Below are 18,244 nucleotides of genomic sequence, written 5' to 3' on the forward strand. Positions count from 1 at the left end.
GCTGACCGGTTGGGGACAGTTGCCTTTAGCCCTCGGACTTTCAGTGAGGACGCCGTTCTCCGCATGGAAAAACAGCCCCTTTTCTGCGGGGATGTAACACGGTGCTGTTTGCTTTGCTTTAAGAAACTCACCAGACCAGGAAGACAATGCTAAATTGTCCTTTGCACACCCAGGATTGCCTCTCAGGCGTTTTTTTAGTTCAACAATGCAAAAAACTCCTAAATAGCACCCCCCCCCCCCCAATTTCTCATATAGAAACAAACAGATCTAGTCCTTACCACATCTCTCTTAAAGCAACAATAAAACAACCTACCACACCTCCTCTAAACTTACATAGCACTTTAATTAGTTACAGACCTGTGCCAATTTATATCACCTGTGGGTCTGGCCCATGGCTATATGTAGGAGACAGCACTACTTCTTCCTTTTGAATGTTCTGCTGAGGTAGGGGGGAGAGCTGGAAAGTTACAGGTCGGTCGGTCGGTCGGTCGGTCGGTCGGTCGGTCGGTCGGTCGGTCGGTCAGTCAGATCTAGGCTATAAATGAAGAAAAACTGGGGAGTAGTACAAGAAATTAGCAAGCTTGACCATGGATATATGGCATGATTTGTGAGGAAGGACAGCACAAAAATATTTAGCGCAGAGAGCACAAGGCTTAGAAGAACCTCTTAATATAGAAGTCACTAGTAAAGAAAAGGATTAAATGCTTTCTTTGCAGTAGACAGCAGAATATAGAATGGGCTTAAATTGCAGCAAAAGAGGTTTGGGGCAGAGGTAGGTGAAAGTTTCTAGCTGTAAGGAGAGCTGGGTGTTGGAACTGACCTCAGGAGCTTTTGATGTTTCCATCTATAGCAAAAAAACCAGACGAGCCTCTGCTAGGGATGATGCGTGTGTGAAGATCCTGCCTTGAGGCAGAAGAGTTATTCTTCAACCTGTCTAGCTGTATCCCGTGTATTTCAGGTAAGAGAAACGTCGGGTTTGGCACTAAAGAAAAATAGGGTCAAAAAACTCAACCATGTAGCATCAGTACGTTTGAGGGGAAGAGGCTCAGAGTGCATACAGTTCCCCTGACGTTGCTTCCAGCAAGTGGGACCAATTTTTTGAGGATACTAAGACAGGCTTTGGCAGCAGAGGGAGCATTTTAAGTCCTAGATTATGTACTTACCATATTAAGTGATAAAAGACAAGTCAAGTGAAAGAGTGAACTTTGCAAGGTGGGAGGACTGGGTACTGCAACTCGTACTGCAACTCCAACTCAGAGTTGAAGTTGTGAGGTCCCCAACTACTATGTGCATCACTGATGTTGTTTTGGACCATATGCTGGGGTGCAGGGACATTCCTAACTTAAGAAACCTTTTTGCTGTGGAGGTGACTGCTTTCCCAAAATGAGTGAGGATGTAACTTTTGAAATCAGCATTGGTGCTTGCAGTTCTGAATGTCAGTGTATTTTAATTCAAAGTGTCCATGCCTCTTAAATTTAATTCTTACACTCACCAAACCACTAGGAACAAGATTCAGTACATGCCCAAATGCTGAGAATTCATCTGTTTTTACACCTGTATATCTCTCAAATCAAACAAACAGCTTTCACTTAACTCTGGTTTCCTGGCTGAGAAAAAAATGAATTATCTTGGAGCTCAATTTCCCTATGTACTGGAAAAGAGTGAGGGGGTGGTGGATAATATGAAGGAGCTACTTCTAATGGAAAGCAGAACACAACACTACAGCCCTCTTCCCTGGAATTTAGTTGTCATCCAAGTGTTTCCCATGAGCAATAATATTTCAGATATATCCACCTGGTAGCAGTGGGTACAGCTTTAGAGTTTAAAATGATTTTTTGCTTATATGAACCTGAAAACATTCTTTCTACTGGGAAACAAGCTGTTTGGTGAAGAACTCCCACTCTTTCCTCTGCTTTGATTTAAGCTTTTTTTTTTTTTTTTTTCATTTACTAACATACTTATGGAAATAATTTGCACACATATTGTATCTTTTAAAGTTTGAGATATTGTGCCATTTGTTCTTATGCAGACTCTAAAGTGAAGTCATTGTGGGAGCTCTGCTTAAACAGTGGTTGTGAAGAAAGCTTTGTGTATTCCATGGGTTGGTGGGTAAGGATTTTGCTACAGCATTTCCCCCCCTGCTTGTTGCACAATTGTGCATTAACTTTGTAACTTTCATTGAAACGAAATTTAAAGTTGCGTCTGGCAGCCTCAGTCACAGAGATTACTATATAAAAATAACCCCCAGCCCTAAGCCAATGCATTATTGCCACTTTGGGTTTGAGGGAAGCTGAAACAAAATGCAGGTATGGACAACCCCATGCATTTTAAGATTGCTAATTCAGAAGCAAAAATTAGATTGGGAGGAGTATTGTATAAAATAAATACCATATGCATGACTCATCAGCATGTTGTTTCTTTTCACATCTAATTATGCCAGCACTTTACCTTAAACTGCCAGGAAACACCCAGCTTTTTTTAACAGAATGCAGTAAGATTTAAGGATTTCAGTCCCATTTGCTCCATGGAAGTATCAAGCACACTAGCTACATGACAGAAAGAACATACTCTACCTGTGATCATTTCATTTTCAAAAGTTTGCCATGCATGTTTTTTAAGAAGATAAACACAAGCAAAAGAGCAGCGCAGCAATTACAATGCCAGACAGTCATTTGTATTGAGTAGGTCATTTAGAATGGAGTTCTGGCAAGTGTAAATGTCTGCTGTGCTGCTTACAGCTTCTCTGGGGCACAATAAGATTGGTGAAAATGTTTTCTACTTGGTGTCCCTTGAACAAACATTTTCTTTGGAGCTGTCAGGGATGTGCATCTCTTTCTTGTTTGTTCTCCCTGGGCACAAATGACAACATAATTATTGCATGCAAGGTAGTGGTGGTGTTGAGGGACTTTCAGCATATTTGTGATTTTGTCCTAATTAATTTTTTTTCTTCCTTTGGCTATTTTTTTTTTCCCCAGAATTGTATTGTCCGTATAACTTGTATATAAACCCTACAGTTTATGGAGTTACTATTATTATGGAGGATGAATACTGACATTTTTGATTTCATATACCAAGAACTACTCTCTATTCTTGATCTTATGAAATCTCATAGCGTTCTGTCTAAAAAAGTCTTTTTGATTGGATTTTACCTGTACAGACACCCATGGAAAAGGGCTCCTTTTGTTTTGGGGGTGTGTGTGTGTATAAGTAGTCTTATGTGATAACAAAGATGAGAATCTGGTGTGCTGTTACTTGTGCAAAAAATGGCAAATTAAAATATAATACAGGATGGTACTCTACTACCACCTATCATAAGTTATTTGGTAAGATTATGTGAACGTGTTCACCAATAAAAATAAAAAAATTTGGGAATCTGTAGATATATAAAGGGGAAATCTCCTTTCTGTATTCAATCTACAAATTGTAGAGAAGTCTGATTTGAAAGATTGTGCAGAAAGGTCTCTGTGCTAGTGTAATGTCACCATAAGGCGCAGCAAGTAGCAAGGGTGAAAGCCTTGGTTACATAGATGGGATGGCTGAAGGTGGCTTGCAAGTGAGCTTTCCAGACCTGCTGCAATAGAAGCAGTAATTATGTCCAGTGTTTCTTTCATACTTTAAGTCGTGTTCATGAGAGAGCAATAGCATATGCCCAACATGAGAGAGCAATAGCATATGCCCAGCCTCTGGGGCAAATACTCTACCTGAGATTCTGTAGGGTTCTGGTCTCTGATTATTCAGCGAGCAAACACGGCTGATGCACGGCATGATGAAACCAGTGGAGGGGAGATGGGAAAGGGTTTGTGCTTGCACCTTGCCTTAATACAGTCATGATGATGAGGATTATAGCACAGGCTGCAAGCTGGAGCTTCGGCATGCTCCTCTTTTCTACAGGCTTCCAGCAGCAGCTTGTCCTTTCCAGGCTTTTTTCCCGACTCCAAGGCTCATACCCAGTTTGGTAAAGAGCAGGTAACCTCTTCTGAGAAATCACCAAAAAATGGGATAGTTCAGAAGTTAGTGATCAAGGAACAACAGCTTTGGAGAGCATTGTGGTAAAAAACAAACCAACAACCCCCACAAACCCCCACCAAACCACAACAAACAAAAAACCCACAAAAAACCAAACCCCAAACCAACCCAGCAGAATTCTTGGATCATCCACTTTTAGACAGTTTATGAAGGAAAAAGGATGAGTTGTAGGAGTTCAGCAAAGAATTTTTTATTTTTGATAATTGTCTCATGTCCATACACCGCAGATGCAGCTAAGAGTAACCATGGCAAATCCCAGTGCAAAATTGCTGCAGAACCTTGTGGTGAGGTGCATGTGTACGGATGCTTGTGTTTTTTGAGCTGCTGTTGGCTTTTGTGCCACATGAAACTGAGCTTGTTGGAAAAAAGAAGTAGCTGGTGCATCTGGTTCTATTAAGTGCTGGTGATGACTGGTGCAAACAGCCTTGCTGACACCTGCACAGTTAATCTTGTCATGCAAAGACTGGTTCATTTTGCTTTCTGATTCACAGACTGCTTGAGTATTTACACTTGGTTACATATCTGCCACTGGGCAAGGAAAGAAAATGGCTGTGTGCTGCAATGTCAGAGACACAAGTTTGGTGATTGCTTCCTTGAAAAGCATTCCTTCAGCAGCCATGGCACTGGGTATGATGGCTCAATTTAAAACAGGCAAAGTTGTTAGTAATGTAATGCCTCAGCATTTAATGATTTGTGATGTTCTTCATAGCTCATACTGGCAGGTCTGTTCTTTACTGTTTGGGGTGGGGGACAAAGCAAAATGACTTTTCTAGACAGCAAGGTCCTTCCAAAATGATTTTTTCCTTACTTCATGTATACTGGTTGTTGAAGGAATTTTTACTTGACTTATTCTTGCCCTACACTCAATACTTTAAGGGAGGGGAAGTGGGGGATGCTCTTGTTCTTTAGGAAAAGGTCTTTTTTTATTTTTAGTTTTTTTTTTTCCCCTCTATGTTGTTACTTTTCTTAAACCTTAAAAGTAATCTGTCACCATTGGTGTGCCTTAAGATTGCCTTGCTTTGTTTTGGTGAAAGACTGGATTTGATCTAGTTATTCCTGCTTTGGCTTGCACATGCAGTTTTGGAGTGTTAACGACTGTATCATTCCTCACATTAGATCAGATACCAAGTTCCCCCCCACCAATGTCAGCTATTTTTAAAAGCAATGAGATAGGTTCCTGGACAAAGATTTCTGATATTATAGGGGTGTTCTAGAGGCCTTTGTTTTCAGTTCACTGTCGCTGATGAACAACAAGGACCTTGGCAGACTACAGATTTATGTATAGTAGAGAAAAAAAAAAAAGTAAATTGAGCCTCTAGATATGATATGTCTGGCCTAATTCTGGTATGGTCCAGTGAGCTGTGCAGTGTTCTGCTTGATTTATCTCAGTGTAAACAGTGTCTGATCTCTCCCGTATCGGTCTGATCTCCCCCTCTTTAGGTAAGGAAATCAGGAGAATTTTTGATCCCTATAGTCAGAGCAGTGGCCTGGCCCCCCACAACTTGTTTTATGTGATGGACTCCCCAGCCAAATCTCCTGTGTTCAATTGGATGCTGCTGCTTCCAGGATGTGCTGTTCATGTTCACCCTGCTGTGCTGGCACTTTTCTGCATGCCTTTAGTATGTCTGTGATGTTATGAATACCCCGAGATCTATGGATAGCCCCTATCACAGTTTGCTTGAATTCCTTCTTTATTTTTAATGGATCACACAGATCTGATAAACAAACATTTGTTTTCATCTAGATCATAGACCTGAATGTCCTTTTGGCTTTCGCTTGTTTGTGTGTGTAAAGTGCAAAGCGTTTTGTAGAAATTCAGTACTGCAGGAAGAAAATACCTTTCTGATGTGTTTTCACTAAGGAAAAAAAAGTTTCTCATTATTTTCCAACATTATGCATAGTTATGGTATTCAGATTTAATTACATACAGAATAAATATAACGCAGACCCCAAACTGGTGAGATCAGCTTTCAATCACAGCAGGCCATAAGCTCTAGTAATTAACCATACCTCCACAAACCATCCCCACTAATAAATCCAGGGGAAAAAAAGAACACAGCAGAGGAAAAAAAGGAGAAATGAAAAATACAAGATTTTATAGCAAAGGGCCAGGCAGCACCCTGATGTATACACAATGTATCCCTTGGAAAACATACAATGGTAAAGCATTTGCTTTCAGAACTGAAGTGCCTGAGGCTGGGGATCCATAAGTGAGAGTCGAGGTCTGTATTTAAGTTAGCATTTATTTGAAATGAAGATGTATCAGAGAGCTGAATAGGAAGGCTGTGTGGTGGCTCGACCCCCTGTCCCTTCATCCATCAGCCCCAAGCCCCTCAGGGAAGCACAAAAGATGCAGATATCTAGCAGGTGGTGTGAGCAAACTGATTATGTCGAGAAGGTGACTCGAGGCAAGGAGGTCTGTACTGCCCTGACCTAATGTGAGAGCTGGGAGCACTGCTGAAAAACCTGAGTCAGGGGACTGAGAGTAAATTTGGACTGTCCTCTCCCATGTGGGATAGTAGGGCTTTGCAAGAAACATCGTATTGTTTTACAGTGGTTAAAAATTTCCACTCTCCTTTAAGGGTGGCACATGCAGGCTTTGAAAGTCCCCAGATTGGAGTCTTAACAAAAGAGATATAAATCAAGGAGTCATTCTTCAGTTAAAACAAAAAAAAAAAAATTAGAAAAATTCTAAATGAAACAATGGCAATTGTAGAAAGATCACCTGTTTCATTCCAGTCAGGCCCCCAGAGATATTAAACACACTTACTTCACAGACTTAATTGCCTCAGGATGAGGCAATCCTGTATATCTTTTTTAGAACCATTAATAACCTACTTCACCTGATTGCAGCAAGTATTTTATTAGAGGATTTGTCAAATGGTAAATGCAAGGACTTTATGCACAGATAAACAACAAAAATTGACCAAATTTAGCCTCCACTTACAGCTAAAGCTCATTTTTATTTTAATCTTCCATTTAATTTGAAACTTAATAGCTTTTCAAAAATTAAACCTACGTGATTTTCCTACAACACTTATTTTGATTAAATCAAATATGCTCATTTCTACAATGCTCAGTGCCTTATTATTGAGCATTGTTGAACATGTGCAATTTTATGTCCACTCTTTTTATTTCTGACATGACGTAGAAACAAGAAGAAATTCCAAAAAAGACTGAGAAACTGGCATCCACAATTTATTTTTGTAGGTAAATACATCTAAATTTGAGGACAAGTGTAGCGTGCTGCCCTCCTGAAGAAGTCAAGGGATGCACAGAATAGAAGTATCTGCTTGGTTACCAGGACCACAGAAAAGGGTCTGCAAATTTCTGGGTATCTTGGTGGAAAGATAAAATAATGCAGTGATGCTTCAAAACATGAAGCTGCCATCCCAGTGGGATTTGATATTTCTAGCAGGCAATGAAGGGGAAGTAGCCGCTGCATGGCATCCAGCCCTGGTTAGCTGCACTAAGAGAGATGGAAGCAAATTGGTGGGAATTCAGAGGAGAACAGCAAGCAGAAGCATGGACTTGGCAAATGTCATCTACAATGAAAGGTTTTTGTAATTTATTTGCTTTCATATTAAATAAGAGAACTAGAGGCCTCATTGGTGTTTTGGGACAGTGAGGTTATAACAAAAAGCAGGCAATTAATCATTTACTTCTTTGCATCTGTTATTCAAAATTGGCTGATATTTACAGGAAGGAAAGATTCAGTTGGATATTGAGGAATGATTTCTACCTGCTGGGGTGGTGAAACAGGGAACAGCCTGTCAGTGTATGTGTAGGAATCTCCTTGATGGAAATTCCACCTCTGCTGCTAGAAGGCTGTTTGGAGACACATCACCCAGATCCAGGGCTGGCCTGGTCTTTTACACTGCTCAGCTCTGTTCATGTGGCTCTGTCCTACTGCAAGGTCAGGTAAACATATGTGTAATGCAGGAGAGAGACTTTACTGTAAAATAGGGGGATGGTATCTGATCCTCAGTATGCAATACATGTCTCTGGCTGGGAGTTAAGACATGGACTGAGAATGATGTCTGTCTCCCCTACTCTATAGAGTTGATATACTGAAGCTGCTTTTAACAGAAGGCTTAATTATAAAAAACCTGCCATATTTTCCTCACTTTTCCTAAAATAAACCAAAGCATAGCTTTGGCACTGCCTCCCTTACCCCAGATATTTTAATCTAAAATACCACTGGGGTGTCGCATAGTGTCTGTAGTTTACTGTCTTGCATTGCCACCCTTTGCACAGTCTGCATCCCTCTTAGAACTCTGCAGCCAGGAAATCCCTCTTCTGCTTTCTGATAGGTGGCATAGTGGGAGAAGTAAAAATTGGAAAGATTATGAGAATGGGAAATAAAAATCCAAGAAAATACAACATTGGCTCTTCTTAGTTTCATTATTTTGGTTTTCATCAGAAATTCACATTTAAAAAAAAAAAGTTATGAAAAGTAGAAAAATTCCTGGCTATTAAAAGGTTATTAAAATCACTGCTCTGATATACTTTCAGATCCATGGAGAAATTTCTTGTGTATGTTTGAATGGAAGCCCAAGAAGAGGTTATTAAAAAGAAAGGAATTTTCCACTACAGAAATAGTGCTTCCTTATGAAATTCATTATGATTTACTATGCTGTTGTGCATTGACAACTTTAAGAATGTTGTGGAAGATAAGGACTGGGTATGAATTCTGGTTTGGTGAAGATTAAAGATCCCCTTTAATTCCTGATGAATTATCCTAAAATGAAAATATCATGTCTCAGCAGTAGATTTTGGGTATCTGCTTGCTCTCTGGCAGGGGAAGACAGAGGCAAGGACTCTTCACCCACATGCTGTCTGTATTCTGATGAGAGTAACTGACAGTTCATCAGACAAACTCACCACCTTGACTAGCTGGCCGAAGGAGGAAGACATTTTCATGTTCCAAATGGCCTTCAGCCCTAAGCTGTTCCTGAAGCTTCTAAATTTTAATTTGAAACCTAACCTCAGGTACCATTAATGTGTTTCTTTTCCAAAACCATCTTTATTGCACTAAATTGAGATGGGATATATGCACTTACACTGTAAGGAGAATATGATGAAGAGGAAAAAATCAGCCTTTTGTAATATTAGCATATCATCAGTCAAGAGTTTAATAGCATTAATATTTCAGTGATAATAATACAAGTGGTACCAGTTACAGGATAGTCCTTTACTAGTCAATGGAAGCCAGCTAGGCACATCCTGCAGGTGTTCTGCTCTGCTGTCCTTTCTTGCAAATAGAACTGTTCTTTTATTTTCTCCAGAAAGTGTTCTTAATGTTGAAGGACATTTGCTTCCCTAGGAGGTGTCTTAACTGCTGCTAGACCTAGGCTCCTAGTTTTATTTTTTATTTTTTTTTCTTTTTTTTTTTTTAAATAACTTTCTAGTAGTTGTTCATGTTATTTTCTGACTGGTGACACATCTTTACCAAAAAGGATGGAGAATATCAGAGCTCAGAGGGGTTTGGAGGTAGACTGCAAGTGTTTAGACTCTGCAAGTGATAGCCCTCCTCACTGGGGAAGGAATGACTGGTTTCAGTATCTCCACTGGACTTAAGAATGGGAGTGGTGTCCAACTGCTTGTCATTAGATGAAAACACAAGGAAGTTCTGTGCATGTCTATACAGACACTTTCTAAATAATTTATTACTTTTATTGTACACAAAAAATGTACAAGCTGGATCACTTGATAGCAGTTTTGCAGAGGTTTTTACAGCTCTGGAGTTGTGGATGTTTGCATTCTGTTTAGGGCTCATTTTAGGTGATTTATATTCTGGTTAAATCTGGGCCCAAAGTATCAGCAACAAGCTGATTTTGCAGAAGTATTCTTTGCAGTAAGATTCTGATCTGCTACTGTCTGGGGACTTAGCTTTCAACTGGAACATTAGCTATGACAGAAAACTAGGTGCTTTCTTCCCTTAAGGAACTGGATCATAAAGCTGTAGGACTAAAGAAGGTCTCAAGAGGTAAGCCAGTCAATCTTCCTTTCCCAGCTGTAGTTAAAACCATGTTTTTTCTGTTAGTGTCAAATTACATACAGGAGACAGCTTGGGAATGAGGAAAGAAGTCTGGAGAATAAGTAGCATCAATTGACTTCCTAGCTTAGGATCCAGGAAGGGAGAGTAAGTGATTTGGGTATGCAAGTTGTAGTTTAAAATTATACATTAATACGTGTTTCTGTCTATAAGTACCCTCTTAAGAGCCACAGCATACTAGTAGTTGTAAGTGATATTTCTAAAAGACCACTCCTACTACTTCACCCACCTAAATTTTGTAGGACATGTCTTCTCATTTTATTGTGGCTGCTGTCCAGCAGTACTGATGACAGAAAGTCTCTGGGTTATTGCTTTCTATTTCACATAGTGTTATTCTTTTGGGTCTGCTAAATTCTAGACCATTTTACCATTATTTATTTAAATAATTTTAGTCATTGCCTGATGAAAGCTTCTCATCTTGATTTGGTACTTCAACCCCATTTAGAGCTCAGCTGGTAGAATACACTTTTTCAAGTCAACTTGAAAAGTAAACTATTAGACAATAACTGGCTTTTATCTTCTCAGGTGTGAAGTACTGCATGAGCAAAGCTTTATAAACTCTATGTGTGGGAAGCAGGATAAATATGGATCTGTACCTGTTCTATAGGCTGACATGCATGGGATCACCTTCTCTTCAAGTAGATAGAGAGCAGATTTTAAAGGAGGAGATGGATGTAGTGGTTTAAACACAGCCTGTAACTCAGAACCACATAGCTGGTTGCTCACTCTCCCCTTCCCCCTTGCTCCTGGAGGAATGGGGGGGAGAATAGAAAGAATGTAACTCCCATGGGTTGAGATAAGAACAGTCCAGTAACTAAAGTATAACACAAACCACTACTGCTACCACTAATAGTAATAATGATAAGGGAAATAACAAGGGGAGAGAATACAACTGCCTGCTACCCATGACCAATACCCAGCCCAAACCGAGCAGTGATCTAGCCTTTCTGGGTAACTGTCCCCAGTTTATATACTGGGCATGATGTGTTGTTGGGATGGAATATCTCCTTGGTTAGTTTGGGTCAGGTGTCCTTTTTCTATTTCCTCCTGGCTTCCTGTGCCCCTACACACTTGCAGAGCATGAGACTGAAAAAGTCCTTGGTCGGAGTGAACATTACTTAGCAACAACTGAAAACATTAGTGTGTTATCTGCGTTGTTCCCAGACTAAACTCAAAACCACAGCACTGCACCAGCTACTAAGGAGAAAAATGACTGCTACTGCTGAACCCAGGACAGTGGACCAAGAAAAGAGAAGTCTTCATTTAAGACTTTATCTTATGGAGATCAAGGAATTTCTGCCCCTACCCCTGTCATCCCCGTCCTCCCCCCCCCCCCCGCAAATGATTTTGGTGTCAGTGGGTGGGTGGGTGACTTTCATTGCATAGAGCTGGAAATGCATTCAAAATGTAGAGAGGAAAACTAAAACAAAGTCCCAGAAGAGAGCTGCAATTATTCAGGAAAGTAATCAAGGCTACTGTTGCAGGAAAGACAGTTTATGCCCAGTAAAATTACTTCCTTTGCTTTAAAGAAGTATTCGTGGTTTTCTTTGCCAATAGAAAAATATTTTTTTTTCTGAAAAGAACTTTTTTGATAAATTCTGGATAATAGAGTTCTGAAGTACTCCAGGTGCTCTAGGAATGCAACACGTCTGATACACTCTGTTCTGTCAAACTGTCTTTGTGGATTGAAAATTTTTCTCTCTTCTAACTGGCCAGTGGACAAGAAAAACTGTTAAACTAATTTTTGTTTTCAGTCTAAGACACTGAGAGCTTACTACAAATTCTTTATATGTATTTTTAATAAGGGCTGGTACATCTTCATGGTCTGAGCTTCCCATCTCTGAGCAACTCATCAAAGCTTTAGTCTAAATCATTGCATTCTGCAATCTTTATTTGATGTACTCCAGGTTTACTGCCGCCTCCTGTAAAGCGCACATAAATAGCCCATTAAAGTTTTCCTCTAAGGTCTTAATTTATAGTAATAATGAAAAGATAAAAAATATGCATTCAAGTACATCCTTCTAAGAACAATAACAATACTTTGTAGATCTCCTTAATTAGTGTATCCAATTTCTCCTCCCTTCCAAATAAATGAAAAGCACCCAGAAACTACCACATACTTTCAGTTTTTGAGGGTACAGCTGAATGAACTCATATGACAAATATAGAGCTCAGCAACCTACTGCTCTTAAAGCTCTTAGTCCATTCATTCTCCTACTGAGCTGAGTCCTAAAGACAAGTGTGTTTTTGAGAAAGTCATGACCGACATCTTCATTTTTGGTCTCGGTAAGGGTTTTATTTTGATAAAATATCTGACATAGTCATACACAAATATGTTCTAAGCTGGAACACATTAACTTTATGATAACTTCTTAGTTTTCAGACAATTGTATTATGTCATGCAAATGATAACTTCTTTCTGTTTGAATACTAAGTAAAAAAGCAAGTAGATCTACCTCTGCTTAAACAAGAGTTCTGTGAGAAACATCATGATTCTTAATGTTTGTTTGCATTTTTTTTCCATGGAAAGGAGTGAGAAAAGACTATTATTTTAATTTTATAAACTTTAACACACTCCTTTCAAGTGAAAGTAAGTCCTCCTTTTGAGACAACCTATTCTGAATAATTCCTCTCATTGTCCAGGGAAAGCACTTGCCTGTGAGGGGATTTGTTCAATTCTTCCAAGAAGTTTTAAATCATCACTGTTGTTTGTGTGAAAATATATGTTCTAGAATTGTCTTCATCAAGCTTCAGCGACTTCTGTAGACATTTCTGTTTCCTTTACAGTGCCCTTTTGTTTAATGAAAGTGTGGAGGTTTTAGCAGGATTACTGTGGAAGCAGATGTCATTATAGTTTTAGTGTAGAGCTATTTTGTTTGATGCTGGCACCGATGGCTTCTCAATTCACTTGTCTTGGTACTAACATATCTGAGCAAGACTGAAATTATGTGCCTAGTTAGGGCAGATGAGATGAAACCTCAGGCAACACCACCAGTGCTGTGTATTCCATTGCATTGCATAAACTTTATGCTTGGTGGTAGCAAAGGTTGCTACTGAATCTTGTAGGGACTTATATCACATCTCAACCAGGATTATAACAGAAATAGAAAAGTAGAAATCATAATTACAGAAAAAAATTAAAGATATTAACATGGCTGTTTTTTGTCTCTCGGCAGGGTGCACTTGTTGGGTCATAGATTTCTGTCATAAAAGGCTCCTGCTGTAGTAGCTGAGACTTTTTTCATTTCTGCTTGGCAGAGGAAGGAGGCCATTTTCTTTTTGCTTTTACAGTTACAGTAACTATTTGTCTATTTACATTTATGCTTGAAATAGTTTTGACATTGTGGCATTAGATTAATTCAACGTGAACTTGTGGAACAACTTCAAACCACTGAAACATTAAGTCAGGCTGATCAATTTCTAAACAAGACTGGTTGCCATTAGTAGATGAGGAGAGACTCTGTTCATCAGACACCTGTGTTTTGAAATGATAGTGCTCAGGTGGTGCTTCTTGGCTCCTGAACCCAGAGCTACATCTGAAGAACTTTTCCTGTTGTTCCTCAGTGTTGACAGTAGTGCTTGATGATTTTAGCATAATCCAGTGCTTAAAACAGGAATGTTAGCTCCTTTCAATTTATTGGCTGGCTGACATGGTGCTTCATGGTCTATTTCAGCTTATTTAATCAGCGCAAAATTATCAATTGCATATTATCTGTATGACTGGAATGGTCAATAAGTTTGACATTGGCATGCAGTGGCACCTTTATAAGAGAGAAAATGCAGGTAAAATCATCAAGCATCAGCTATTAAAATTCTTAACATTTATTTACTATCTTATTATAATATCTAAGAATGGAAAGGCTCAAGTGATGTCATTTGATAGTTAAAAATCACCCAAAGTAAATACTTATCCACATAGTACATATTTAAGTTGTGAAACTCTTTGCCTCTGGATGTTAAGATGTTATAAGAGTCGAACAACTGATTGGATAATTTAATAGAAGAAAACCCTATTGAGAGTTAGAAACACCAGTTTCAGTGTTCAGGAAGTCTCAAATGGCTGAAACTGACACTGTTCTCATTCATCTCCCAGTGTGTTTAGCCTCCCTCCTCCAGGCACCCACCCTTCAGCCATCATTGGAATGGGATACTCCAGGTAATAAAGCTTGATTTTACCTACAACAGCTATTTTGTAGCTGTTTTTTTTTTTTTTTTGGGGTTTTTTTTTTTTTTGCTATTATCCTAACTTAGAGCTAATCCAAACCCCCCTGGAGTCATTAACTCAACAAGATGCCTTCCATTGTAACTTAGGTTGAATCCTGGAAATTGCAATGGCAAAAGCGTAAAAAACTCAAGTTATTTCTACTACTGCATTAGCTGATTATGATTGGTGCAAAGTTAAAGGATAGACTAAACAGAGCATGACTTTCAATTTCTTCTAAAACTTTATAGTTCTGAAGTATATTTTTGTACTGACATCTGGATATTTCAGTATCTGAAGCAAATAGGAACAAAACAGAAACCACCTGGATTTCCAAACTCCATATGCCGAAGATGTAGATACTCACAGTTTCGCCTTGCTTCCTGTTTTCTTTGATTTTTCTTTTTTCTTCTTGCTCAACTTATTTGCTCTTTGAAAGCTGCCTAATTGCTTTTATTTTATTTTTTTAGTTTCTTTAAATAAACACAGTGCTGTTATTCTGCAGATGTGTAGGGAAACCCTGACCTCTGCTGAAGCCTAAGGGAGACTTATTCTTGATACGATTCCACTCCAGGACTTTACAGTGGTAATCACTAGGTCTAGGAGTAGACTTTTTATAGTTATATAATGTAAGGACCAACCTAATCAAGTCTGAACATCTCTATAGGTCAGGGTATATGTTTTACTCAGTTGTCAGTCTTGAGTATTCCCCTTTTTTTCATCTGTGTAATGGAAAATATTGAAATATTGCTTTGGGTTTGGATATGAAATTCAGCTGTATTACACAATATTTGACTCACTAGACTTCAGTAGAGTTAGATGAAGAATGAATTGAGGCTGTTGAACTGAAATAAATTCAGTTAATTGAAGTCAGTCAATAGGAGCTTTTAGTACATATTTGAAAGAAAAATGTGGACCTTTTTAACTCTAATCAACTACAGAACATTATTAAGTTCCCATAAGAAATGGTTTAAGTGCAACATGATAATGAAAAATGTGAGTGAAAAAATTTTGTTCACTTTGAGTAGCTCTACAATCTAGAATCTGAAAAGAAACCACTTTACATAATGGAAGGAGATACTTACGAAGTAGTCAGACTGAAAAATACCTAGAATTATAGAGAGTAGCAAATTAGAAAAGAGCTTGTAAAGTGATACAGTGGCAAAAGTAATTTCAGGCTGGAGAGATATTCTTTTTAGAAACCAAGGAGGTGCTAATGACTTATTATGTGAAATGGTGTCTGCAGTGCCACACTGAGTTCTGGGAGCCCTTGATAGTCGAAAAATATCACCAGTGAAAACTAAATGGAGCAAACCTGGGAAATACTTTGGAAGTTGGGGCAAAACTACGTAATGTGTAGCCAAAAGCTGATGTTTCCACTCTGCTTTAGGAACACACATTTAAGAAGCTTCTTAGTGACTTAAAAGCCAGACAAATATGACAAAACTATATGAAAAACCTGGTGTTTGCCACCTATTCTTGCCTCCAGGTGGGTTTTAACTAGGTAGGAGACTGAGCTAGATCTTTAGGTGGACTGCGTGGTTCCATGGCTATATATTATTTTCTCTGAGAAATCTAGTGTGTTTTTTCTATGTACATCAATATGCCATTTCTTCAGATTTGTCTCATTCTCATAATGATCTGCGTCTCTTGCTTTATTGTTGAAGGCATTGACATAACTCAGTTTTCTTCAAACTGCAGAAGCTGTTACACCGGGCCAGGTCAAAGGTCCATGTAGCCCAGTGTCCTGTGCTTGATTATAGCCATCAACAGGTGTCTAGGGAAGAATATAAGGGCAGCTTGTATGCACAAGTGCAGTGATGCTTCTCAGAATCACATTCCAAGGTTGTTGTGGGATTTCCTCCTGTAGAGATGACATGATTCTATTTACTAGCCCTGTTGAGTTTATTTTTTACAAATTTATCCAGATGCTTTTTAATCCATATAGATTTTTGGCAGTCCCAGTGTAAAGAGTTCCTCTACCTTAACTAGGCACAGTATATCAAGAATGACAAATTTTTCTTCTGAGCTTGACATTTACAAGTTTAATCTGATGTCCCCTCAACTCTTCTAGAGAGTGAGCAATCATTCCTTGTATATCTGACCGCATCATTCTTGATATTACGGAGATCTACTATGTCTCCATTAGTCATTTAAGTAATTTTCTTTTTCCAGTTCCAGAAGGTTTAGTTTATTTAACCTACCCACTTCTGGAAGCTGCTACTGAGTTTTGTTCAGGCTTGTCATCAGTCTCCAATTTTTAACCCATTCTATTATAGCTATTTGACTAGTTACATTGGTGTTATTGTAACTGCTGTCATTTTGATAATTTTCAAATTTGGATTCTCATCTTGCAGCCAAAGGGACTGAGCCTGTGTCAGCTGAACTGAGCTCAGTATGAATCCATCGCAAACATCTGATAACAAAACTGAAGGCCAGAACCAAGTGCTCTCCTTCCTGATGGATGTGGGCAGTTTGGACTGAATTGTTTCCACTGGTCTGCTCAGAAGGGTTTTTCTTTTCAATTATGATTGTTTATTTGCAAATGTCCAGCTTAACCTTAGTTCTGAAGAATACAAGAACATTTCCATTCTTCTGAGTAACCAGACATAACACATTACCCTGAACTTTGAGTAAGAATTCTTGCTTTAAATAATTTTCCTCCAAAGTTTACTGCTCTGAAACGTAACCTTAAAAAACCCCAACAATCCGCCCCCCCCCCCAAAAAAAAAGCCCCAACAACCAAACCAGCCAACAAACAAAAACCAACAACAACAGAAAAAACCAACCCCAAAAACACCACTACAAAACCCCCCCAAAAATACAACCAAAGGAGAAGATTTTGATCTAATGCCCTGCAATCTTGGAAAACTGTATGGTAAAATATAGTCAGCTGGAAATGACCACCCAAAAGAGTGATTAACAGGAAAGGCAGGAATTTAAATAATGCTGGAGCAGCGCTCTGCAGATGCTCACAATTTCAGCACAATGGCTTACAGCAAGGGAAGTTCAGCATGTTCATGAGCCTTTGCAGGACTGGGGCTACATGGCGGACGTGTTTTCTCTCTCCCTAGAGCTATACAAATGATACATCTTGGATAAAATTAATCCCCGATGTACAAGTTAAAAATAGAGACTAGAAACAATTCTTTTTAGATAGAAACATTTGCATGGGATAAGGACTATTGAATATTAAAAATCTGTGATGTAACATAAACCAGAGCTGGACAGACATTCTCAGAGGGCTCTGTAAAAACTTACAGAAACCTGAGGTAATGATCAGCCTAGGAATGTTTTTAAAAGTAACTTTACCTGACTTCTTCAGGGTCCAGTAATTTTTATGTACTCAAAAACCCCTATTCTCTGACTGTAATATCAAGCCATCAGAAACAGAATTTCTCTTGGTATGAAAAGGATTTGGATTTTCTCCTAAAATATCCTATTTGCACACAAAGTTTATCTTGTATGAGTTTATTTCCTCTCTCTTTGGACTGCAGAAGGTGAATTCTGCTCCATGCTAATCAGCCTGGATAGTTAATGTCCAATTGGTGTGTTAAGTGTTTAGGTTTACGGCGTTATATAAATAAAGCGCTAAATACGAATGAAATAAAAATATCATTACTACAGTTTGCATTAGGTTTATAGTGTTGTGTTCTCAAGATGTGCAACTGGTTTGTGTGTAACAACTGAAGGTTATATACTTTCGATTATAAGAAGTTCAAGCATGTGGTACAGGAAGAAACATCAAAGGTTAGACTGTTATTATTAGGACACTTCAAAGAAAAGAATTTCTGAAGCCTTTAAGTTTTATGGCAGGTGCATGAGGAGGTGCCAGGTCATCTCAGGGTGGTCACGAGTAGACTACACTGAAACTAGATTGCATAGGACTCCTTTTATCTGTCAAAGACAGTTGGGTTTCTAACTTAGAAAGAGTTTTAACAGTGATTTTGAATAGTGGA

General features: G+C 38.8%; 1 long non-coding RNA gene across 3 annotated transcripts; it reads left to right on the forward strand.

Moving 5' to 3' along the window:
• Positions 1 to 409: 409 nt before the first annotated feature.
• On the forward strand, positions 410 to 17,733 carry LOC136010949 (uncharacterized). 3 transcript variants are annotated; one of them, XR_010611094.1, is made up of 4 exons: positions 410 to 471; positions 851 to 958; positions 2,030 to 2,109; positions 16,643 to 17,733. It is a non-coding gene; the product is annotated as an uncharacterized LOC136010949 (long non-coding RNA). The 3 variants fall into 3 exon arrangements; XR_010611096.1 differs by lacking the exon at positions 16,643 to 17,733 and adding an exon at positions 5,467 to 5,693; XR_010611095.1 differs by lacking the exon at positions 410 to 471 and adding an exon at positions 547 to 772.
• The last annotated feature ends 511 nt before the right edge of the window (positions 17,734 to 18,244 follow it).

The sequence above is a fragment of the Lathamus discolor genome, chromosome 3 (assembly GCF_037157495.1).
Source record: "Lathamus discolor isolate bLatDis1 chromosome 3, bLatDis1.hap1, whole genome shotgun sequence".
Classification (NCBI taxonomy): domain Eukaryota; kingdom Metazoa; phylum Chordata; class Aves; order Psittaciformes; family Psittacidae; genus Lathamus; species Lathamus discolor.